Raw genomic sequence first — 27,304 nt, 5'->3', positions numbered from 1 at the left:
AATCAAGGTCCTCTTCCACACGGTGCCCTGACCATTCTGGGAGGAACATTGGAATAGAGACTGATTATTTCTGATATATCGTTTGATGTAAGATATTTTGACCTTGTTAAAGAACATGTGTGATTAGCGCATTGGTGACCATACATATTTTGTTTTGTCAGGAGATAGAATACCTAACACAAACCCGCTGTGCAGTGTGACAGCACAAACAGATTATTTCTGACGTAAAATGTGACTGAAAAACACAGAGAAACTGTGCTGGGGGCGATCTTCAACCAGAGGACTTATCTCTAAGATATATACATTGTTAATTGAAGATGAGTCCCCTACACGGGATTCCCATGAGTTGGCATGGGAGGCGGATTTGGGAACCAACTTAGATTCTGAGGAATGGTCAGACATATGGGATAATGCTGCTTCCAGTTCCATCTGCGTCACAATTAAAGAAAATACCTATAAGCTTTTATACCGATAGTACTATGTACCCTCCAGGTTGAAGGCCATGTTTCCGGTAGCCTCGGATAGGTGTTGGAGAGGTTGCTCAGAAGAAGGCACCTTCTTACATATATGGTGGGCCTATCCTCGGATCTCTGCAATATGGCAAGAGGTCATCACCTTCCTCTCGCACCTATTCGGGGTTTCCATCCCTTCTGAGTGAGGGAGACAGGGAGATGCAGCTCCAGGGTGCGAACATTTACTCTAAATGGCACCCAGGGGCTGGGGGAGGGGCTACAGGCCAGAGCCTTATCCCCTTGCTGGACCTTACCACCGGGTGCTGCGGGCCTTAATAAAATGGATTATAGCCTAATCCGACCTGTGCCCTTGTCCTGGTGGTTTAGTGGGGTCCCTGTACGGCCACAGTGTCCACGCCAGTGCGTGCGGCCTGCCTCCTAATGGCCGCGCCGGGTGGCGATTTCCAGCGGGTCCTGCCTGGGGGACCCTCTTACCTCCTCCCTGAGTGTGGCCACACGATCCTGGTGAACTTCGGTTAGTGTGTGTTCCCTGGGTGAAGAACCGGAGCCTCCGCTGTAAGTACCCGGCAACCAGGGACGCGGGAGTATACAACGCCGCTGGGGGAGGTGATGGAGCTGCTGCAGAAGATATCAGAATGATATCTAGCACTAGAGTGCCTCTGCTGCAGCCCTTGAAGTCTTCTATCTTCTTTAAAATAGCTCTTCTTAGGGCTGCTGGAGCAGCCCTGCCTATTAGCTGCCTGCACTGCAGGCACCAACTTACAAACTGAGCTCCCGTGCACAGAGGCGGGGTTATAGAGGAGGCGGCGCTGAGCATCTTGGGAACAGTCAAAGCTTTTAGCTTGTTGGTGCCTCGGATAAAGATCCTACTCTACACCCCGATGTTATTCCCCGTGGAATACCAGTGTACCCCGCTGCAGAAATATATATCATTCCATCGGCCCTCATTATCAGTTTCATAAATCTCTGAACTCTTCATGTATGAGGCTACCCGCTCTGTATGGTGATGTATACATAAAGTACATATATAACAAACATAGCGTAACTCATCCTTTTTTTTCAACTTTTTGAAAACCTGCAATATTATAAACCTGATGAAGCAAATCCCTCACGCCCCCCCCCCCCCCGTTTCAGAGAGATGATGAATGATACCATCTGCCAGTACCAACTATAAAGCCTGAATCCACTATACTGTAAGCGTAACAAATCTTATTATAGAAAGGCATTAATGAAAGAACACTTTGAAATCTCATTCTGAACAAACCAGCTTGAAAAAAATATAGTTCCGTTTCTTTAGCTACAATGCTGATTAGTGCTCATTTTGTAGTATTTCTTCTGCTAATCACAAAAGCGTTCATTAAGTGGAGACAAGTGATTTCAACTTTTTAATGCTAAAGATGTTGCCAAGTTAGAAATTATTTATGTGAATATGACTGCTGTGTTAAATGAGCAATTTAACAACTTAAATCCCTAGGAATTAAACAAAGTGTTAACTACAGGATTACTCCAGCTTTAATAATATCTTTGTCTCTGTACAACTTCACTGCATGTCTTTTTTACTGTTCATTTTATTTGAATGTTATTTAAATGACTTTGTTTCACACTGAAGGGCCTGTTCATCATTATGTATCGCTGCAATAATGCTCTGGTGCTGATCCAAAAATCAGCTGTCCCCCGCAATCTGTATCACTGCTCCTTCTGTAGCAGTGATAATTAGCCGACTCTGACCTGGCAGTCTTAGGATGGGTACACAACAGGATATATTGGACAATATATTAATCTGACGTGGATCGGAACAATATGTTGTCCATATCAATCCATGTGTACCTGCGATAGTGCGCTACCGGTTATTGGGGGTAATTCCAAGTTGATTGCAGCAGGAAATTTTTTAGCAGTTGGGCAAAACCATGTGCACTGCAGGGGAGGCAGATATAACATTTGCAGAGAGAGTTAGATTTCGGTGGGTTATATTGTTTCTGTGCAGGGTAAATACTGGCTGCTTTATTTTTACACTGCAATTTAGATTGCAGATTGAACTCACCACACCCAAATTTAACTCTCTCTGCACATGTTATATCTGCCCCCCCTGCAGTGCACATGGTTTTGCCCAACTGCTAAAAAATTTCCTGCTGCGATCAACTTGGAATTACCCCCATTGTCCCATCTGATATACTGCATGTCAGATGACCCAATCCCGCTGACGGGGGAATGCAGGAGAATGCGGTGGATAATGGTATATCGCATGGCCGTACACCAGATCGTGGTGTGTGTGCGGCTGCACGATATATCGTTCTATCAGTTCATGAGTTGGCTGGGATACACATTGTCCTGATATGTACCCAGCCTTATTGCACGTGTGAACTTGGGTTCAGACATGCACACAAAGATCCCAACATCCTACAGAGTGATTCAATCAGGAGCGGAAGGATAAAAATGAATCACTCTTTGCCACCCTGAACCTCTTTCCCATAGGAAGATGGTTGGTTCCCACAGGCAAACTTAGACCTTCAGCTTTTGGAGTCTGCTGAATACCAGGCAACCTCATCGGACCTCTATTAATTAAAGGGCTTGTTACTTAAAACATGCAGAAGCTTGCGTTACTAATGATGAGTGGGCCCCTGAAGAAGTTCTAGAAGCTAAGGGGTAAATTTATTAACCCACATTTTTTCAAAGCTGCTGATCATCTACATCTTTTACAGTAAGAACTGTGGGTTAGTAAATATGTGTTTAGGGGACTGTGTAGAATTGTGGCAAAAACATGGGTGTAAATGCACAGGTTGCAGAGCTGGACATATCTTAAGATTTGTCCAGCTTTGAACTATACAATTTGCACCAGTTATATACATAAGACATTCTGGGGAGAGTTATCAAATCTTTGAGAGAGACAAATTTGAGAGAGATGAAATACTAATCAATCAGCTTCTGACATTTATCTAGTAGAATTTGTAAAATGTGAGTTAGAGCTGATTGGTTTTTACTTGTATCTCTCTACATAATTAACTAAATAAAAGTATAGTACTAATTAAGTCAAATTAAATACAAGCATATATTGTTTTCTCCTTTCAAAATCATATGGGAATTAGCTTTCTTGAGCCGATCGATTCCAAAACTCAGTTAAGTAATATGAATATATCAGAGCAGCCACACCAATATTAACATCAGTGAGAGGGATCAAGACAAACACTTTGCACAACGGTCAAGAATCTGCAAATGATTCAGGATTGCCTTTTTGATGTCCATACTCCATCCTTCCTCATTTGCAAGAAAGAATGCACACTTACTGTTCAGTAGTAAGCCAACATATGTATGCCTCATACAGACTCCATTCTCCATGCTGCAAGTACAGTGCACCTTTTGGACACTTACACATAGAATATTTATAGTTATTTAAATTCTGAAACAACCACAATCTCAAGACCTACTGTAGTTCTCAAGACCTGGATCAACAAGTTTAATTTCATGTTGTAAAGGGAGTGCTCTGATTGGTCATTTCCAATGTTCTAACGTGTAATTTGTGACAGTCTCCTCTTACATTTTTGTTTTGTTGTTTACCTAGTGTGAGGTTCCCTACTTTGGACTGAAGAGGACCTTTCTCAATGGATTTGTAATTAACATATCAGTGAAAGAAGGGGTCTCTCGGGAGGAAGGGGAATTAATTAATTTCAGGTCAGTGTGTGAAACTTTTTTGTACTATTTATTTACCCCATTTGCAGTCGTGTTCCCTATTTGCCGGCGTGTCATGGTATCCTTAAAGTTCGCCATAACTGAGTTATCTGAGACCTGTAGCGCAGGAAGAATATTAATTATATTGCTATCTATTGTTTATTTATTAACCCCACAACACAGCACCACATCAGGGTTATACTGCTATCAGCACAGGGATGGGTATTCATAGGGGGAAGGAGGACGCATTTTATTGCCTACTTCCCTATTGAGTGTCCAGCTTGCTATAGTGCTACCAGCCTTGTCTGGTACAGCCCAGTGCTGGCTGATCAGTGAGAATCCATGCTGTTTGGGCTTAATTCACGTTTGTATGCACATGCTTTAGCATGTGTGATTTTCTCGGCTTTGCAGCTGCTGATATTAGCAAGAGAAGCTGCCACCCTGGAATGAATAAAGACGCCATCTGGAGTAATCGCAAACCAGTGGCGTGCGGTGAGGTCAGTAGCTGGTGAGGCACTGCAGCCATAATGTCCGCCGAGTCCCGCCGATGATCCCTACTGCCGCCGAGCCAATGCCTGCTACTGCCACTGAGCCGATGTCTGCTACTGCCACCGTCCCTGATGCCCGCTACCCCTGCCACTAATGGCCACCACCCCCACCAATGGCTTACAAAATCACCCACCATCAACTGCCCCGGCCCCCCCGCCACTAATTCGCATATCAGTCCGATGCCACCGCCGCCAATGCCTGCAGCCTGTCTGCTCATCAAACTTGTGATGAGCAGGTGGCTAATATATTGTACATTTTTATAAAAAAAAAAAAAAAGAACTTGTCTTTGGGACTGGAGAGGGAGTGGAAGGAGGACATAGATGCAATTTTGTTATACAGTGCTTCCCTTAACTTAATAGCGCCATGGGTGGGAGAGGGTAATGCTAGGGAGAGGGTGACACCAGAGGGTGACAGCAGTGGGTGACAGGGAGAGGGTGACAGCAGTGGGTGACAGGAAGAGGGTGACGCCAGGTAGAGGGTGACAGCAGTGGGTGATACCAGATAGAGGGTGACAGGGAGAGGGTGACAGCAGTGGGTGATGCCAGGGAAAGCCTAACAGCAGTAGCAGTGCGTAAGACTGTGACAGAGAGAAGGAAAGGGTAATGGGGACAGGCAGTGAGTAACAATTATACTGCTATTTACTTACCTGGTCCAGGGCCTAGAACTGCAGCGTGACTCTTCCTTTGATGTTAACTCCGGGGATCGCCGGTGGAAATTGCAAGCAGGAATCCAGGTTCGGAGGTAGAGTGAGAGAAGATGGGGATGAGCGGGGATCGTGCCTCTCCTCCCTCCTCTGGCCGGACTGTACTCAGTGACAGCTGCAGCTCATGATTTTAGTTAGTGGCAGAGTAGGCCAGAGACGGGCAGTGAAAGTGAGGTGGAGGTGGGCGCAAGTTACGGGACTGGGGGCTCTCTGGCTGCGCCGCACACAGGGAAGTTTCTCGGCAACCACTTCCCTGGCCAGCGGCACCCCCTTCTGCCACGGTGCACGGGCAGAGCTGGATTAAGGCTCCAGGGGGCCCGGGGTACTTAAGACATGGGGGGCCCCTAAGGACTAATATATAGCTATATATGGTATATGGCATTCAATTCAAATAACTGGACACAAGAGTCTCCTTCACAATCAACGTTTCGGTATTATTAACCGTTGTCAGGATCCTGGCGAAGGCTAATAATACCAAAATGTTGATCGTGAAGGAAACTCTTTTGCCCAGTTATTTGAATTGAATGCCAGTCCTGAGAGTGCCACCCACACTGCTGAATATATATGTGTGTGTGTGTACTGATCTATATATCATACAAATATATATATATATATATATATACAGAGATAGACTGCACTACATCACATACTGACCATGCAGACTGTACTACACCCAGACTGACCCTATATATACTGCACTACATCACATACTGACCATGCACACTGTACTACACCCAGACTGACCCTATATATACTGCACTACATCACATACTGACCATGCAGACTGTACTACACCCAGATTGACCCTATATATACTGCACTACATCACATACTGACCATGCACACTGTACTACACCCAGACTGACCCTATATATACTGCACTACATCACATACTGACCATGCAGACTGTACTACACCCAGACTGACCCTATATATACTGCACTAAATCACATACTGACCATGCACACTGTACTACACCCAGACTGACCCTATATATACTGCACTAAATCACATACTGACCATGCACACTGTACTACACCCAGACTGACCCTATATATACTGCACTACATCACATACTGACCATGCAGACTGTACTACACCCAGACTGACCCTATATATACTGAACTACATCACATACTGACCATGCACACTGTACTACACCCAGACTGACCCTATATATACTGTACTACATCACATACTGACCATGCACACTGTACTACACCCAGACTGACCCTATATATACTGCACTACATCACATACTGACCATGCACACTGTACTACACCCAGACTGACCCTATATATACTGCACTACATCACATTCTGACCATGCAGACTGTACTACACCCAGACTGACCCTATATATACTGCACTACATCACATACTGACCATGCAGACTGTACTACACCCAGACTGACCCTATATATACTGCACTACATCACATACTGACCATGCAGACTGTACTACACCCAGACTGACCCTATATATACTGCACTACATCACATACTGACCATGCACACTGTACTACACCCAGACTGACCCTATATATACTGCACTACATCACATACTGACCATGCACACTGTACTACACCCAGACTGACCCTATATATACTGCACTACATCACATACTGACCATGCAGACTGTACTACACCCAGACTGACCCTATATATACTGCACTACATCACATACTGACCATGCAGACTGTACTACACCCAGACTGACCCTATATATACTGCACTACACCACATACTGACCATGCAGACTGTACTACACCCAGACTGACCCTATATATACTGCACTACATCACATACTGACCATGCAGACTGTACTACACCCAGACTGACCCTATATATACTGCACTACATCACATACTGACCCTGCACACTGTACTACACCCAGACTGACCCTATATATACTGCACTACATCACATACTGACCATGCAGACTGTACTACACCCAGACTGACCCTATATATACTGCACTACATCACATACTGACCATGCACACTGTACTACACCCAGACTGACCCTATATATACTGCACTACATCACATACTGACCATGCAGACTGTACTACACCCAGACTGACCCTATATATACTGCACTACATCACATACTGACCATGCAGACTGTACTACACCCAGACTGACCCTATATATACTGCACTACATCACATACTGACCCTATATATACTGCACTACACCCAGACTGACCCTGCACACTGTACTACACCCAGACTGACCCTATATATACTGCACTACATCACATACTGACCATGCAGACTGTACTACACCCAGACTGACCCTATATATACTGCACTACATCACATACTGACCATGCAGACTGTACTACACCCAGACTGACCCTATATATACTGCACTACATCACATACTGACCATGCAGACTGTACTACACCCAGACTGACCCTATATATACTGCACTACATCACATACTGACCATGCAGACTGTACTACACCCAGACTGACCCTTTACTCACTACACTACAGAATAACCTTTCACACACCACACACTACACAACAAACTGACCTTTACACTGACAAGTTGCGCACACTACTATACAGAGAGCGCACCCCAGCCTTGGCGCCTAGCACGTCCCCGGTTATATTGCGCAGAGTGGGCCGGAGCAGGAACACGGAGAGCAGCAGCGCTGCCAGCAGCGGCACCGACATCTCCCTCATCCCGGCGGCACTTCCAGGTGTGGGACGTTACCCTGCGCTCCCCCAGCTCCTTGCGGATGTACACTAGTGTACATGGCAGGGACAAAACAGGTGAGGTGTGCGGGCACAGCGTAGTATGGAGTGGGGCGCCGAGCGCTGTAGGCAGTACGGGACGGTAGAGGAGACGGGGCGGGGGGGGGCGGCGGGGCGGCGGTGGGGCGGTCGGATTAGCTAGGGTTACCAAAGTGATTCCACAGCCAAAAATAAAAATCCAAGATGACAGGCCGGACGCATGCCTTGGCGCTCCCCCCCCCCCCCCAAGCCGCCCCCGCCCAATCACAACTTCCACAGTTACAGGGGCGTGCTTTCATTTGGGCTGAAAGCACGCCCCTGTGAAAGAGGCACTCATACTAGTGCCGCTTTCAGTGATTTTTTGAATGGGCTTCTACTGCCCGATGTTTGGCACCGCCCCCGCTTCCACTCGTTTAGCATTGACAGCTGGAGGCACCGTGAGCGGTGCCTCCAAAACACTATTACAACCTATTTTTACAAAGGTAAAAACTATTAGAATAATATAAAGGATAAAACAGATACTTATGACACAGAATATGTGTCATAAGTATCTTCTTTGTATTATTTTAATCGTTAATGACAGGGAAGGCACTGCCTCCCCTGCCTCCCCTGACTGCACGTCCCGGTCGCAAACTCATTTGCAGTTACGTACACATTTGCAGCCTATATGCAAAGACGATGAACATCGGGTCTAATGGTTGGCCTATGGTCATGACAGTAGTAGCGATGCAGACGCCATGTGTTTGTATGTATAAGCTGACGGTAGATACATGCCCCAAAAATGGTAATGACACGCCTGCGGTGTCTACTTGTCACTTTCCCACGAAATCCTCATTGTGAGTGGGATCGCAGCGGCACATTGACCCACACACACATTGCAATCGCAGAAAATGCACAGTTTGCCGATATTCGCTTACTTTCATGAACATTGGCCATAGTGTACAAACATGAATTAGGGTGGGATGTACTAAGCAGTAACATAGCAGTAAAACCTGTTATGGGCCCTTTGTCATTTCTCATATGTTCTATCCTCATCCTGCCATGTTGTCACTGACATATCATACTGATTCCAACCAAAACTAGTAACGTGGTTTTCGCTAAATCAAAACCGGACAACGCAATAGAACCAAAACTAGCAAAAATGGGCCGGGGGAAACATCTCTACAAATGATACTGTATTTGAGGACGTTACAGTTACTGACTGAGAGTTCCATCACTTAGTAAGCCTGTCAGTCTCAGTACATGTAATTCTCCATTATGATATAAATCAGACTAGTTAATGGACCCTGCATATGCATGGTCACTTCACCCTGCTCCACCCATTATTGCCCCTTCCTGCGACACCCCGCTTCCTCTCTTCTATACTTACCACATGTTGCCAGGGCAAGGGAGCTGTCGGGGGCAGTGACGTGGGGTGAGGTGAGGCAGGTGAGGCAGAGCCTTTCCTGTCATACTAACGTTTGTGCCAGAGTTTTGACTATATAAAGTATATGAAAAATACAAAGAATATATTTGAAATACATTTTTTTGCATTATTCTAATATTTTTTATAGCCAAAACTCTGGAGTAAAAAGTCTATGGCAGGTGAGGCAGTGCCTCACCTGGCTAACTTTTCCGCACATCTCTAATCAAAACTCACAAAATTTCCAGGAGTTTATACTACTGCTCCTGTGTATAATGCCCATATGTATGCTTTGGCTCATATATTGCATGTAAATCTGGCTCTGGTGCTAGCCAGTGCCTCCTGAGCGATTTAGCTCACTGCACGTCTCTGGTCGGGGGAGGGCAAGGTTGCGTGCTTCCGGTGCATGCTTATGGCTCAGTGGGAGTATATACAGGCCTAACAGGCCTACTCACTCTCATGATTTATCTTTGACACAAACACAGATGGAATGATCAATATGTTATGAGAAGGTAAAAGCTTATTTAGCCCCTGCACTTCAGATAATAAAATACATTAACAAGGTAAATGGTCATTATATAGGCAGCACTGACACCAGGATGACTCGGTATAGTCTCTGTGCCTTATAGCATATACACAGTTGCTCCCATTTTAAAACCATTATCAGGGACACTTCGCTGCTGAGCTGCTGCATCTACATGCTTCATGGTACATAATGTCTCATGGCACCCTGGTACACTACAACTTTCAGGGATAGACTGGCCATCTGGCACTTCTGGCAAATGCCAGAAAGGCCTATGGCCTGATGAGCCAGTCTGGCCACACAGAGAGGCGGGCTGGCCCCCCAGAGCTCTTCTCGGCACTTGGAGACAGTGGCTGGCCGAGCAGCTCTACCTCCTATTGCCCATCATGTACTGAAGTGCTCCTTATGGTTTTTTTAACTACTGTAAATACTGATTTCTATAGCCAACACATATGGCTGGAAACACTAATAAGAATTACATCTGCAATACAGACAATGAGGATTGTTACGGTACAGTTGGTCAGTATTCATCAATACGGATATTTCCAGGGGCGTAGATTTCCAGGGATAAATCTATACATCCTGAGACAGTCCCTGGAAATTCGAGCAGTTTGGAACTATGCACTTGAAGGCTAATTCAGATGTGGTCGGAGTAGCTCAGTATGTAAATGCAGCAGAAGGCATCTATTACAAGTAGATGCCAGTCCTGAAAGTAGGGTGGTACTGGGTGGCATGATGTACCATTAAGAAATATGGTGCCGGTACAGCGTACCACCAGCCCACCGCCAGCACCACAGGGTCTCTATCCACATGGACAGAGACCCTATGCCCCTCCAAAAATGGCCACTGCCTTGGAAGAGACAGATGCTAGAGGTACTATTTCACCTCTAGTGTCTGTCAGGAGATCGCAGCGCACCCAGTGCTACTCGTAACTGCAGATTCCAGAAGTGCTGGCGCACTGTGCACCTGCCCTTTAGCAAGGAGTATGTAACCCCCTTGGCAATGAGCAAGTAACCCCTGGACAACAAGCATGTAACCCCTGGGCAACGAGCATAGAAACATCTGGAAAGGAGCATAGAAACGTCTGGCAAGGAGCATGTAACCCCTGTCAACAAGCATGTATCCACTGGCAATGAGCATGTAACCCCTGGCAAGAAGCATGTATCTCCCGGCAATGAGCATTTAACATCTGGCAATGAGTAAGAAACCCCTAGCAATAAGCATGTAACACCTGGCAATGAGCAAGAAACCCCTGGCAACGAGCATGTAGGGCGGTAAGTCCTACTAGGGGCATTATGATCAGTGTCTAGGGGAGGGTGGGACACTGATGTTACAATATATTGTGTAAAAACATGGTCGCTGGGATTCCCAGGAGCCCATATAGCTATCCATTCCACTTACACGGTGTTCAGTATTAACATAGAAACATAGAATCTGCTGGCAGATAAAAACCAAATGGCTCATTCAGTCTGCCCTGCAGGGTTAAGGTATTACAGTTAGGGTATTAGGGTTAAGACAGAGGTTCCCAAACATAGCCCTCAAGGCACCCTAACAGTCCAGGGTTTAAGTATATCCATGCTTGGCCACAGGTGACTTAATTAGGATCTCAGTTAATTTTAATTAACAATCTGTGCTTAGCCATGGATATCTTTATAACTGGACCACTAGGGTGCCCTGAGGACTGCATTTGGGTACCTCTGGGGTAAGGTATTAGTGTTAGTATATTCTTTGTTCAATCTCACAGCTTAGGGGCAAAATTTACTATAGTCCGATTTTCATTTAGAAGGTATTTTGGCATTCTATTTCCATTCGATTTTGATTGAACAGATTTACTAAAGTTAAAATCGAATGACAAATCGATTCTATCACCAAATTGAATTCAAATCCCACTCAAAATAGAATTTCTAAAAAACATTGTTTTTTCATAGTCCAATATAGAATATGCTGATTTATTAAAGTTTGATTTGAAATCAAACTCTAAATAAAAATCAAACTTGAAATCCCCAAATTAATAGAATGAAGTTAGACATACGATTTGACCTTCAAAACACCATTCTATTGCTAGGAAATTGATTGTGATTACTTTTTAAGTACCCAAATGCATGTGAAGCAGTGTGGCTGTAGGAATAGTAGCTGTCCAAGTTTATGGTATGCTGTACACCTACCTGCAGTATGCAAATTACAACCTGATTGAGAGACCCCAGGAGCAATAATCAGAGCAACATCAGCAGTTTCATGAGTTGAATGCTGTACATTTTAATACCAATGGGCATCATATCTAGTCCATCAATGTGCAATAGATAGCAGTGTAGCACAATATCTGGCACTTTTGTTGGGTAAAATAATGAAACTTAAATTCATGAATATTGTAACTGGCTATCCTGGTTCGTGCTATGACCGACTATGTGAGCACAGAAAGTGGAAGGCAGGCAGGAAGGCAGATTAGTGCTAAGTTTATTGCCAACTATTTCAGCTGCAAATATAAAAAAAAACACAAAACATTTTAAACATCAGTTAGGTTTTCATGTATAAAACAGTTTGAAAAGAGAGCTTTCCCTTTAATTAGTGTGCATGTGATACATTTGGACCAATAGGAAGCAATGAGGAAGTTCTGTTCAATTTTGCATTCGATTTTGCTGGGAATTTTAATGGGGATTTGAGGTCCGATTTTGGAGGGAATTTCAAAATCTCTACCTAAAATCCCTTCTAAACATGAACCAAAATTGAATTCCATTTGAAAATCGAATGCAAAATCGATGTTTAGTAAATTCGATTTTTTTTTCAGGGATTTAGAAAATCAAATAGAATCGATTTCAGTTGATTTTGTAGATTCATAAAAGTAATCTCAAAATCAAATTTTTAGTAAATATACGCCCATATGTGCACTGCTGTCTTCTAAGAAGTGAATACCCGGCAAGGTAAGGACAAGAGCCGAGCAGATGAATGACATGAGTTGTAGTTTGGGGCTGCTTTGATATGACAAGCTGACCACAAAGGTATCAATAACGCAGATAGGACTGATATTAGCAGGTTCCAGTTAGTGAGCAGTGTACGAGCTAATACATGTCATGGTCAATCAAACTACCCATAATGTATTTGCAGTTGTGAGTTAGCACAACAACTGCTGCACTTTACTGAAGCAGAAATGTGTGAATTTGGGCTGAAAGTGGGCCGTGAGGTGTGAGAGATTTGGTGCCATTGCCGGAGATTCAGTGCTGCTCCAACAGCAACTTGCACCCTTCCCAGGTAACAGGATTGACCCCATAGTGTAATTATATCCTCTGAGTGTCTTCCAGAGTGTAAATATATCACCCTATTGATTGGAGGCCTGATTTCATAGTAATCCTTTATATTATGTATCATTGGGGCAGATTTATCAAAGCTTGGAGAGAGATAAAAGTGGAGAGAGATAAAGGGGCTTATTCATATTTGGGGGCCGACGATTAAGTATCCAAGAGTTGCGTCGTGGATACTTTTCCTGCGATCAGTAACACTGCTACTACAATAGCAGCGATACTCTTCACACCCATTGCTGGCTACTGCGCAGGTCATGTATGCGTAGAGCTGCTGGTCAGACAGAGATGAGGAGGCAGAAGAATATTCTTGGGTCTCTCTTTGCATCCCCGGAACTCCATAGGAGTTCCGAGAATGAGCACTATCTTAAGAGTTTGCTGAATATTAGGCGGCCCTATCGGACCCCTAATGATGAATGGCCCGTTACATGAAATATGTGAAAATTAGCCTTTCCGTATGTATAACAGGCCATTCAAGTGATGATGAATAGGCACCAAAGTACCAACCAATCAGCTCCTGACATTTTAGCAGGCTGTGTATGAAAAATTACTTGATTGGTTGGTACTTTATCTCTCTCCATTTTATTTCTCTCCAAACTTTGATGAATCTGCTTTGTCTTCTATAGTGCATTTTGATATCTTTGCCGCTTGTGCACTTGAGCCTGAAGAGTCAGTCTACATGGGTGCACCAGTTCAGCGACAATGCTGAAACACATTTGAGAGTTGGCCATTATCAATCTCAATGTAGAGGAATTGGAAGGTGCCATCAGGACCTCAACACAGCATATAGGATGGAGCCTTAAGGTTAGTAATAGAACTGTGCTGCAGAGAACCATTAACTGCTGTGGTATAGCTCATAGACAGTTAAAAGACAGTCATTAGTTAGACACTATATGGTTGACAGTCAAAAGTTAGACAGGGTCAAAAGTCAGACAGTCAAAAGTCAGACATTCAAAAGACCGACAGGGTCAAAAGTCAGACAGTCAAAAGTCAGACAGGGTAATAAGTCAGACACAAAAAAAAACGTTTTTTTTTGTGTTTAAACATTTTTAACCCAAATTTGGTGAAATTCCTTCGCTCGCCACGCTTCGGGCTCGGTGTCTCACTACGCTCGGCTTCACTCGCCACAACTTTACTAAAGGGTAATAGTTGGTGACATGGATAGTAAATGAGGCAAAAGTTGTAAAAAACACAGAAAAACAAAAAACTTTTTTTTGTGTGTCTGACTTATGACCCTGTCTGACTTTTGACCCTGTCGGTCTTTTGAATGTCTGACTTTTGACTGACTGACTTTTGACCCTGTCTGACTTTTGACTGTCGACCATATAGTATCTAACTAATGACTGCCTATCTTTTAACTGTTTGTCTATAGACAGGAACGCAGCATTAACTAGGAGTGGATGAAGGGGGTGAGCTGGAGAAAAACAGGGTCGTTTTTCTAATTTTTGAGGCAGCAAACATCAGTGGAAAAATAATGTGTCAGGATTAGTTTTTAGTTTCTTGTCTTTTTACTCCATCTGTCCTCAAGAATAGAGGTAACTGTCCTTTTTATGGGAAAGATATTTATTTCGAATAAGCACAAACAGCATATTTATGCCAATTTCCCTACTGTGGTGGAGGTGATGTATACATTCCTGCTGGTGTTAATTTCAGTGGGCTCATGCAAAACTAATTTACCAAATAAAACATTAACTATAATTTTCTAGGTGTCTTTAGTTGCTGAACTAAATAGTGTGTTTTTAAATTTAATTTATCCAAATGAAGACATAGGGTGCAATATATATACCGCAGAGGGGATACAGTCAAAATACTGGCAGTCAGAAGACAACGGGATCCCGGCGGTTAGAATCCCGATACATCCTGAAGGTAGGGCTAGGCTGTGGGGTGGGGGACGTTAGGATTATGCTGTGAGCAAGGCCGTAGCTAGACATTTTAGCGCTGTGTGCAAGAAACGGCATCGGTGCCCCCACCCCTCCTTATGTAAAGCAGGGACAGTGGGCGCCGCAGGCGCGCGTCAAAAATATAGGAGCGTGGCTTCATGGGGAAGGGGTGTGGCCACAAAATAATACCAATTCATATTACGGTGCACAGTACGCTCCATTATTCAAATTACACTGCACAGTAGCACCACTACACCAGGTAGAGCCCCCTTTTTACACATTACGGCAGACAGAGCCCCCTTTTTACACATTACGGCAGACACAGTCCCATTTTTACACATTATGGTGGACAGATTCCCCTTTTTACACATTATGGCAGACAGAGTCCCCTTTTTACACATTACGGCAGACAGCGCCCTGTTTTTTACACATTACGGCGGACAGAGTCCCCATTTTACACATTACGACAGGCAGAGTCCCCTTTTTACACATTATGGCACACAGTGTCCCCTTTTGACACATTACGACAGGCAGAGTCCCCTTTTTACACATTACAGCAGACAGAGTCCACCTTTTACACATTACGGCAGACAGCATCCCCTTTTTACACATTACGATAGGCAGAGTCCCCTTTTTACACATTACGGCAGACAGCGTCCACCTTTTACACATTACAGCAGACAGCGTCCCATTTTTACACATTATGACAGGCAGAGTCCCCTTTTTACGCATTACGGCAGACAGAGTCCCCTTTTTACACATTACGACAGACAGCGTCCCATTTTTTACACATTGCGGCAGACAGTATCCCCTTTTTACACATTATGACAGGAAGAATAGATGTGCAGCAGCTGCTGGCAGATCCAGGGCAGGGGAGAAGGAGGAGGAGAGAGGGGGCCTTGGGAGCTGCAGCAGCGCACTGTAATTGGTGGCGGGTCCGCTGCAGCTGTCCCTCTCCTTCCACATTGGCTGGCTGCCACCGCTGGAAATGCTGGGACGATGAAAGCGCATCCCAGCATTCACAGCGGCAGCGGCCAGCCTATGTGGAAGGAGAGGGACAGCTGCAGCAGCGCCGTAACCAACTACAGTGTGCTGCTGCTGCTCCCGAGTCCCCCTCCATCCCCCTCCTTGTCCCCTGCTCCCGGAGCTGCTGCTCCTCTCAGGCATCTTGTAATGAGTCAATTTGACTCATTACAATGCAGCCAGTTGCGCCCTCGGGGCGACTGCGCTGTGTGCCAGGCACACCTGGCACACGCGTAGTTACGGCCCTGGCTCTGAGAAGGGGATGGTTAGGGTTAGCCTGCAAGCGGGAGCAATTAAGGTTAGGCTGTGGATGAAGAAAACACTGCTGGGATCCATCGGGACCCTGTTGTCGGTCTCCTTACTGTCGTGATACGGCCTGCTGATATTTAGTGTTCCTTGGAAGCAAACTGTATCCGGCAGGAGGAATCTCTGGGCTTGCAAATTGCTGTTTCCATCAGATAAGCGGTTTGATTTCCTTTAAATGTGAGCAGAAATTACAAAGCTTTTTACTAAAGTTTTTACATTTTATGAGTGGTAATGCATCTGAGAGACGTGTATAATTTTGTTTTCCTAGAAGTTCCATTGGACAGCAGTTAATACCTCAGATGAAGCTTTTACTTGTGACACTGGATGGATGGTAAAGAACATTTGAAGGCAAATTAATTCCTGTTAAAAGTTAATTTAGCTAATCGTTGTGTGCATTATATATTGATATAATAAACTATTTGGGCGGGATGTAGTTGGGCTCCCTTGTTCTTTTTATTGTAGAATATACATATAATAATTTGTAAACTTTTTTTGGGCAAATTATTATTTCCGTTTTCCCCCCCTAGAATCTACACCTGACAGTTAATACAATGCCGGGTCACACATGAGCGAAATCAGTTCCTTCCATATGTTCTATCTAGAGATGAGCGCCTGAAATTTTTCGGGTTTTGTGTTTTGGTTTTGGGTTCGGTTCCGCGGCCGTGTTTTGGGTTCGAACGCGTTTTGGCAAAACCTCACCGAATTTTTTTTGTCGGATTCGGGTGTGTTTTGGATTCGGGTGTTTTTTTCAAAAAACACTAAAAAACAGCTTAAATCATAGAATTTGGGGGTCATTTTGATCCCAAAGTATTATTAACCTCAAAAACCATAATTTACACTCATTTTCAGTCTATTCTGAATACCTCACACCTCACAATATTATTTTTAGTCCTAAAATTTGCACCGAGGTCGCTGTGTGAGTAAGATAAGCGACCCTAGTGGCCGACACAAACACCGGGCCCATCTAGGAGTGGCACTGCAGTGTCACGCAGGATGTCCCTTCCAAAAAACCCTCCCCAAACAGCACATGACGCAAAGAAAAAAAGAGGCGCAATGAGGTAGCTGTGTGAGTAAGATTAGCGACCCTAGTGGCCGACACAAACACCGGGCCCATCTAGGAGTGGCACTGCAGTGTCACGCAGGATGGCCCTTCCAAAAAACCCTCCCCAAACAGCACATGACGCAAAGAAAAAAAGAGGCGCAATGAGGTAGCTGTGTGAGTAAGATTAGCGACCCTAGTGGCCGACACAAACACCGGGCCCATCTAGGAGTGGCACTGCAGTGTCACGCAGGATGTCCCTTCCAAAAAACCCTCCCCAAACAGCACATGAAGAAAAGAAAAAAAGAGGCGCAATGAGGTAGCTGTGTGAGTAAGATTAGCGACCCTAGTGGCCGACACAAACACCGGGCCCATCTAGGAGTGGCACTGCAGTGTCACGCAGGATGTCCCTTCCAAAAAACCCTCCCCAAACAGCACATGACGCAAAGAAAAAAAGAGGCGCAATGAGGTAGCTGACTGTGTGAGTAAGATTAGCGACCCTAGTGGCCGACACAAACACCGGGCCCATTTAGGAGTGGCACTGCAGTGTCACGCAGGATGTCCCTTCCAAAAAACCCTCCCCAATCAGCACATGATGCAAAGAAAAAGAAAAGAAAAAAGAGGTGCAAGATGGAATTGTCCTTGGGCCCTCCCACCCACCCTTATGTTGTATAAACAAAACAGGACATGCACACTTTAACCAACCCATCATTTCAGTGACAGGGTCTGCCACACGACTGTGACTGATATGACGGGTTGGTTTGGACCCCCCCAAAAAAGAAGCAATTAATCTCTCCTTGCACAAACTGGCTCTACAGAGGCAAGATGTCCACCTCATCATCACCCTCCGATATATCACCGTGTACATCCCCCTCCTCACAGATTATCAATTCGTCCCCACTGGAATCCACCATCTCAGCTCCCTGTGTACTTTGTGGAGGCAATTGCTGCTGGTCAATGTCTCCGCGGAGGAATTGATTATAATTCATTTTAATGAACATCATCTTCTCCACATTTTCTGGATGTAACCTCGTACGCCGATTGCTGACAAGGTGAGCGGCGGCACTAAACACTCTTTCGGAGTACACACTTGTGGGAGGGCAACTTAGGTAGAATAAAGCCAGTTTGTGCAAGGGTCTCCAAATTGCCTCTTTTTCCTGCCAGTATAAGTACGGACTGTGTGACGTGCCTACTTGGATGCGGTCACTCATATAATCCTCCACCATTCTATCAATGTTGAGAGAATCATATGCAGTGACAGTAGACGACATGTCCGTAATCGTTGTCAGGTCCTTCAGTCCGGACCAGATGTCAGCATCAGCAGTCGCTCCAGACTGCCCTGCATCACCGCCAGCGGGTGGGCTCGGAATTCTGAGCCTTTTCCTCGCACCCCCAGTTGCGGGAGAATGTGAAGGAGGAGATGTTGACAGGTCGCGTTCCGCTTGACTTGACAATTTTGTCACCAGCAGGTCTTTCAACCCCAGCAGACTTGTGTCTGCCGGAAAGAGAGATCCAAGGTAGGCTTTAAATCTAGGATCGAGCACGGTGGCCAAAATGTAGTGCTCTGATTTCAACAGATTGACCACCCGTGAATCCTTGTTAAGCGAATTAAGGGCTCCATCCACAAGTCCCACATGCCTAGCGGAATCGCTCCGTGTTAGCTCCTCCTTCAATGTCTCCAGCTTCTTCTGCAAAAGCCTGATGAGGGGAATGACCTGACTCAGGCTGGCAGTGTCTGAACTGACTTCACGTGTGGCAAGTTCAAAGGGCATCAGAACCTTGCACAACGTTGAAATCATTCTCCACTGCGCTTGAGACAGGTGCATTCCACCTACTATATCGTGCTCAATTGTATAGGCTTGAATGGCCTTTTGCTGCTCCTCCAACCTCTGAAGCATATAGAGGGTTGAATTCCACCTCGTTACCACTTCTTGCTTCAGATGATGGTAGGGCAGGTTCAGTAGTTTTTGGTGGTGCTCCAGTCTTCTGTACGTGGTGCCTGTACGCCGAAAGTGTCCCGCAATTCTTCTGGCCACCGACAGCATCTCTTGCACGCCCCTGTCGTTTTTTAAAAAATTCTGCACCACCAAATTCAAGGTATGTGCAAAACATGGGACGTGCTGGAATTTGCCCATATTTAATGCACACACAATATTGCTGGCGTTGTCCGATGCCACAAATCCACAGGAGAGTCCAATTGGGGTAAGCCATTCCGCGATGATCTTCCTCAGTTGCCGTAAGAGGTTTTCAGCTGTGTGCGTATTCTGGAAAGCGGTGATACAAAGCGTAGCCTGCCTAGGAAAGAGTTGGCGTTTGCGAGATGCTGCTACTGGTGCCGCCGCTGCTGTTCTTGCGGCGGGAGTCCATACATCTACCCAGTGGGCTGTCACAGTCATATAGTCCTGACCCTGCCCTGCTCCACTTGTCCACATGTCCGTGGTTAAGTGGACATTGGGTACAACTGCATTTTTTAGGACACTGGTGAGTCTTTTTCTGACGTCCGTGTACATTCTCGGTATCGCCTGCCTAGAGAAGTGGAACCTAGATGGTATTTGGTAACGGGGGCACACTGCCTCAATAAATTGTCTAGTTCCCTGTGAACTAACGGCGGATACCGGACGCACGTCTAACACCAACATAGTTGTCAAGGCCTCAGTTATCCGCTTTGCAGTAGGATGACTGCTGTGATATTTCATCTTCCTCGCAAAGGACTGTTGAACAGTCAATTGCTTACTGGAAGTAGTACAAGTGGGCTTACGACTTCCCCTCTGGGATGACCATCGACTCCCAGCGGCAACAACAGCAGCGCCAGCAGCAGTAGGCGTTACACGCAAGGATGCATCGGAGGAATCCCAGGCAGGAGAGGACTCGTCAGAATTGCCAGTGACATGGCCTGCAGGACTATTGGCATTCCTGGGGAAGGAGGAAATTGACACTGAGGGAGTTGGTGGGGTGGTTTGCGTGAGCTTGGTTACAAGAGGAAGGGATTTACTGGTCAGTGGACTGCTTCCGCTGTCACCCAAAGTTTTTGAACTTGTCACTGACTTATTATGAATGCGCTGCAGGTGACGTATAAGGGAGGATGTTCCGAGGTGGTTAACGTCCTTACCCCTACTTATTACAGCTTGACAAAGGGAACACACGGCTTGACACCTGTTGTCCGCATTTCTGGTGAAATACCTCCACACCGAAGAGCTGATTTTTTTGGTATTTTCACCTGGCATGTCAACGGCCATATTCCTCCCACGGACAACAGGTGTCTCCCCGGGTGCCTGACTTAAACAAACCACCTCACCATCAGAATCCTCCTGGTCAATTTCTCCCCAGCGCCAGCAACACCCATATCCTCCTCATCCTGGTGTACTTCAACACTGACATCTTCAATCTGACTATCAGGAACTGGACTGCGGGTGCTCCTTCCAGCACTTGCAGGGGGCGTGCAAATGGTGGAAGGCGCATGCTCTTCACGTCCAGTGTTGGGAAGGTCAGGCATCGCAACCGACACAATTGGACTCTCCTTGTGGATTTGGGATTTCGAAGAATGCACAGTTCTTTGCTGTGCTGCTTTTGCCAGCTTGAGTCTTTTCATTTTTCTAGCGAGAGGCTGAGTGCTTCCATCCTCATGTGAAGCTGAACCACTAGCCATGAACATAGGCCAGGGCCTCAGCCGTTCCTTGCCACTCCGTGTCGTAAATGGCATATTGGCAAGTTTACGCTTCTCCTCCGACAATTTTATTTTAGGTTTTGGAGTCCTTTTTTTTCTGATATTTGGTGTTTTGGATTTGACATGCTCTGTACTATGACATTGGGCATCGGCCTTGGCAGACGACGTTGCTGGCATTTCATCGTCTCGGCCATGACTAGTGGCAGCAGCTTCAGCACGAGGTGGAAGTGGATCTTGATCTTTCCCTAATTTTGGAACCTCAACATTTTTGTTCTCCATATTTTAATAGGCACAACTAAAAGGCACCTCAGGTAAACAATGGAGATGGATACTAGTATACAATTATGGACTGCCTGCCGAGTGCAGACACAGAGGTAGCCACAGCCGTGAACTACCGTACTGTACTGTGTCTGCTGCTAATATAGACTGGTTGATAAAGAGATAGTATACTCGTAACTAGTATGTATGTATAAAGAAAGAAAGAAAAACCACGGTTAGGTGGTATATACAATTATGGACGGGCTGCCGAGTGCCGACACAGAGGTAGCCACAGCCGTGAACTACCGCACTGTACTGTGTCTGCTGCTAATATATAGACTGGTTGATAAAGAGATAGTATACTCGTAACTAGTATGTATGTATAAAGAAAGAAAGAAAAACCACGGTTAGGTGGTATATACAATTATGGACGGGCTGCCGAGTGCCGACACAGAGGTAGCCACAGCCGTGAACTACCGCACTGTACTGTGTCTGCTGCTAATATATAGACTGGTTGATAAAGAGATAGTATACTCGTAACTAGTATGTATGTATAAAGAAAGAAAAAAAAACCACGGTTAGGTGGTATATACAATTATGGACGGGCTGCCGAGTGCCGACACAGAGGTAGCCACAGCCGTGAACTACCGCACTGTACTGTGTCTGCTGCTAATATAGACTGGTTGATAAAGAGATAGTATACTCGTAACTAGTATGTATGTATAAAGAAAGAAAAAAAAACCACGGTTAGGTGGTATATACAATTATGGACGGGCTGCCGAGTGCCGACACAGAGGTAGCCACAGCCGTGAACTACCGCACTGTACTGTGTCTGCTGCTAATATAGACTGGTTGATAAAGAGATAGTATACTCGTAACTAGTATGACTATAAAGAAAGAAAAAAAAACCACGGTTAGGTGGTATATACAATTATGGACGGGCTGCCGAGTGCCGACACAGAGGTAGCCACAGCCGTGAACTACCGCACTGTACTGTGTCTGCTGCTAATATAGACTGGTTGATAAAGAGATAGTATACTACTAATATTATATATACTGGTGGTCAGGTCACTGGTCACTAGTCACACTGGCAGTGGCACTCCTGCAGCAAAAGTGTGCACTGTTTAATTTTAATATAATATTATGTACTCCTGGCTCCTGCTATAACCTATAACTGGCACTGCCGTGCTCCCCAGTCTCCCCCACAATTATAAGCTGTGTGAGCTGAGCACAGTCAGATATATATATACATTGATGCAGCACACTGGGCTGAGCAGTGCACACAGATATGGTATGTGACTGAGTCACTGTGTGTATCGTTTTTTTCAGGCAGAGAACGGATATATTAAATAAAACAAACAACTGCACTGTCTGGTGGTCACTGTGGTCGTCAGTCACTAAACTCTGCACTCTCTTCTACAGTATCACAGCCTCAGGTCAATCTCTCTCTCTCTCTCTCAACCATAATCTAAATGGAGAGGACGCCAGCCACGTCCTCTCCCTATCAATCTCAATGCACGTGTGAAAATGGCGGCGACGCGCGGCTCCTTATATAGAATCCGAGTCTCGCGAGAATCCGACAGCGTCATGATGACGTTCGGGCGCGCTCGGGTTAACCGAGCAAGGCGGGAAGATCCGAGTCGCTCGGACCCGTGAAAAAAAACATGAAGTTCGTGCGGGTTCGGATTCAGAGAAACCGAACCCGCTCATCTCTAGTTCTATCCTCATCCTGCCATTGTTAGCATTATTATTCATATTATGGGGCCGATTCAGACCTGATCGCTGTTGCGCGAAATCGCACAGCGGCCAATGATCGAACGGCTGTGCATGCGTATGCAATGCACTGGCGCAATGCCATACAGCGACAGAATGGTGCAAACATTTTCATTGCTAGGCATATGCAAGGTGATTGACAAGAAGCGGATGTTTAGGGGTGGTAACTGGCTGTTTTCTGGGAGTGTCAGGAAAAACGCAGGTGTTCCCAAGTGTTTTCTGGGAGGGTGTGTGACGTCAGCTCCAGTCCTGAACAGCCTATTTCTATCGCACTGCAGGAGGAAGTCCAGACTGTACAGACTGGAAAAATCATTAGATGGTGAGTGAGTTGCCAATGGATTTGCAGCTGTCTGCTATCAAGCCTACGAATGCATTTGAACACTTGCACGGGACGGGTTTTCACTTTCTATGGGCGGCGACTATCTGAATTTACAGAGGAGCAATCAGGTCTGAATTAGGCCCTATGTTTCCATCTGTAGAACACTGACAGAGCTGAAATATCTATGCTTTTATATGGATGGATGGATGGATGGATGGATGGATGGATGGATGGATGGATGGATGGATGGATGGATGGATGGATGATTCCAGTAATGTTTCCTCTTTGTATGTTGTATGCTGCTTGATTTGCCAAAGAAAACCAAGAAAAAACAAGATATTTTCCTGTACGTTAAAATATTGTTCAGATATATTCATATAATAATTTGTTACAGATTTGCTGTAATCACTACAGTAAAATTAATACAGATCATTCCATTGGGACATATTCTAATGATGAACTGTAATTGTTAGAAAAAAATCAATATAGCGAGTGAGATTGGAGGCTTCCTAAGATTTCATTCACAGAAGATGAAAAAAGGAAATCAATATTTGAGAAGCAGTGTGTAGATAACTAACACTCATTTTATGCTTGAGATAGGAAATGTGACTTGTGTGATAGGGGTAAGGACAAAAGGTGGTGCGACAGCCTTGGAGGGGTGTTAATTAAAAGCAGATACTGCTTCCACAAAGTGAGAGGAGGTTAAAGGCTATTCCACTATTTCACACACCCTAAATTTGACTTATTCCATTGCGCTTTATAGCACTGGAAGCACAGCTAAATTAAACAGATGATGAGACATCCTAGTGCTATTGCCACCTGATTGGACTATTCAGCTTTTATAGAATCTGTATCTTATTAGGTGTTCAGTTATATTATTTGCAGTGGTGCAAGTAGAAAAAAGTCTTAGTGGTACTCTGCGCCAAAAAATGGGTGTGGCCACATGCCACATGGGGCGTGGCCAATGGAAATAGGGGCGTGATACACATAAGGGGGGCCAGATACACATATGACCCCAACAGTGCAGTGCCAGATACAGATTTGCCCCTAACACTGCCAAATACACATATGCCCAAAGTACTGCAGTGCCAGATACACATATGCCCCCACAATGCAAGATATGTCCCTACAGTGCCAGATACACATATGCCCCCACAGTGCCAGATACAGGTATGCCCCCACAGTGCCAGATACACATATGCCCCCAGTAGTGCAGTGCCACATATCCCCCAATAGTGCCAGACAGACATATGCCCCCACAGTGCCAGATATGTCCCCACAGTACCAGGTATACATATGTCCTCATTGTGCCAGCTACACAAATGCCCCCACAGTGTCAGATATGCCCCCACAGTGCCAGGTATACACATGTCTCCACAGCACCAGGTACACATATGCCTCCCCAGTGCCAGATATACATATTCCTCCACAGTGCCAGGTATACACATGTCCCCAAATTGGCAGACACACATATGCCCCCCCAGTGCCAGATATGTCCCCACAGTGCCATGTATACACATGTCACCACAGTGCCAGATACACATATGCCCCTACAGTGCCAGATATGTCCCCACAGTACCAGGTATACATAGGTCCTCATAGTGCCAGCTACACATATGCCCCCCCAGTGACAGATAGACATATGCCAACACAGTGCCAGATATGTCCCCACAGTGCCAGGTATACACATGTCCCCACAGTGCCAGATACACATATGCCTCCCCAGTGCCAGATAGACATATTCCTCCACAGTGCCAGGTATACACATGTTCCCAAAGTGCCAGATACACATATGCCTCCCCGGTGCCATATAGACATATGCTCCCCACAGTGCTAGGTATACACATGTCCCCAAAGTGCCAGATACACATATGCCCCCACAGTGCCAGGTATACACATGTCCCCACAGTGCCAGATACACATATGCCTCCTCAGTGCCAGATAGACATATGCCTCCCCAGTGCCAGATAGACATATGCCCCCACAGTGCCAGGTATACACATGTCCTCAAAGTGGCAGATACACATATGCCCCCACAGTGCCAGATATGTCCCCACAGTGCCAGGTATACACATGTCACCACAGTGCCAGATACACATATGCCTCCCCTGTGCCAGATAGACATATGCCCCCCTCCCCCACAGTGCCAGGTATACACATGTCCCCAAAGTGCCAGATACACATATGCCCTCACAGTGCCAGGTATACACATGTCCCCAAAGTGCCAGATACACATATGCCTCACATATGACTGGATTGAGCACTGAGGGGCAGGAGAGGCGTGCGCTGCGCTCTCCTCCCCTCATACACAGTAGCAGTTGCAAACATGGCGGTTGGGCCAGCAATACAGTGCATCGGCTGGCAATGTCTTACCGGTACACAGTACTGCCCCGTACCGCCATACTTGCAGCACTGATAATTGGATCATTTAAACCATATATGTCATTATGAAGAAGCCATTGTTCTTTAGCTTGCAATGATGACATCTAATATAAAACTCAAACATCTGGATGTGAATTGGCTTTATCGATGTACAGATCTGACTATATCCATGTTATTAAACCAGTCATTCGACATAAGGCGATATTAGTGTTAACCACAATGTACAAGACCAGTAAACCAAACCTTCCCCATTATCCTTACAACAGTTATGAAAATGTACAGCTGCTCTTATGTTAATGAAGAATTGTCAAGAGTCTTGAAGCCCAATGGGATGACGTCCACCGTCCCTGTGGCAAATTACACACATGAGCTCAAACTGTGCAGACAAATATAGAGTAGGCATTTGTAAAGCAGGTATTCTGCATGAATGACGCATGGTCTGTGGGGATGATGGGTGGGGAGAATTAGTAGTATATTAAGGTGTGTGTGTGTGTGTGTGTGTGTGTGTGTGTGTGTGTGTGTGTGTGTGTGTGTGTGTGTGTGTGTGTGTGTCGGGGAGGGGGGAGTGGTTCTTGCTGGGTATACTGGTACTTTACAGTATGTCACCTACACTCTTGACTGAAATCTCATCCAAGTATCAATGATAAAGAGAAATGTTTCTAGTATATGAATACTGGTAGAAGACATAAACATGTAAAGAGTAAGCATTATATTTCCTCTAGAGCATCTTACTCATTGGCAAACAAATCATGTCTATTAAGATATGGGAAGGGAACTCATTGGTTCAAGTGACCTCATATACCCACTTGCAATTGTGCTTGTCATCAGTTCTTTGAATGAAGCTAGATCTATTTATTTAAGCAAGTTACTTATGTATTTACAGTACTTAGCGAATGCACTGGGGTCAATGGAATGTCCTCTGTTTACTGTAGTTCAACACTCCATTTAAGCAAGTGCAACATAATACATTTATAGCTTGACATGCTATTTGTTATTTATAGACTAGTGATGAGCGGGTTCGGTTCCTCGGGATCCAAACCCCCCCGAACTTCACCCATTTTTGCACGGTTCCGAGCAGCCTCGGATCCTCCCGCCTTGTTTGGTTAACCCGAGCGCGCCCGAACGTCATCATCCCACTGTCGGATTCTCGCGAGATTCATATTCTATATAAGGAGCCGCGCGTCGCCGCCATTTTTCACTCGTGCATTGGAGATGATAGTGAAAGGACGTGGCTGGCATTCTCTCAGTTTCTGTGTTCAGTGTGCTGCAAATATCTGTGCTCAGTGTGCTGCAAATATCTGTGCTCA

General features: G+C 45.4%; 1 long non-coding RNA gene across 2 annotated transcripts in view; it reads left to right on the top strand.

Annotated features, from left to right (window-relative positions):
- The window catches only part of LOC134947770 (uncharacterized), a 214,832-nt gene that overhangs the window by 56,446 nt on the left and 131,082 nt on the right, over positions 1-27,304 (top strand). Inside the window, exons 2-3 of one of the 2 annotated variants that reach the window (XR_010182762.1) lie at positions 4,030-4,139; positions 16,831-16,949. This is a non-coding gene — a long non-coding RNA (uncharacterized LOC134947770). Of the gene's footprint in view, positions 1-4,029; positions 4,140-16,830; positions 16,950-27,304 lie in introns of those variants that run through there. The other variant, XR_010182763.1, reaches the window with a different exon arrangement.

Source organism: Pseudophryne corroboree, chromosome 8 (genome assembly GCF_028390025.1).
Source record: "Pseudophryne corroboree isolate aPseCor3 chromosome 8, aPseCor3.hap2, whole genome shotgun sequence".
In the NCBI taxonomy this organism is placed as follows: Eukaryota; Metazoa; Chordata; class Amphibia; order Anura; family Myobatrachidae; genus Pseudophryne; species Pseudophryne corroboree.
Note: the sequence above shows the minus strand (reverse complement) of the source record. Positions and strands in the feature narration are given on the sequence as shown.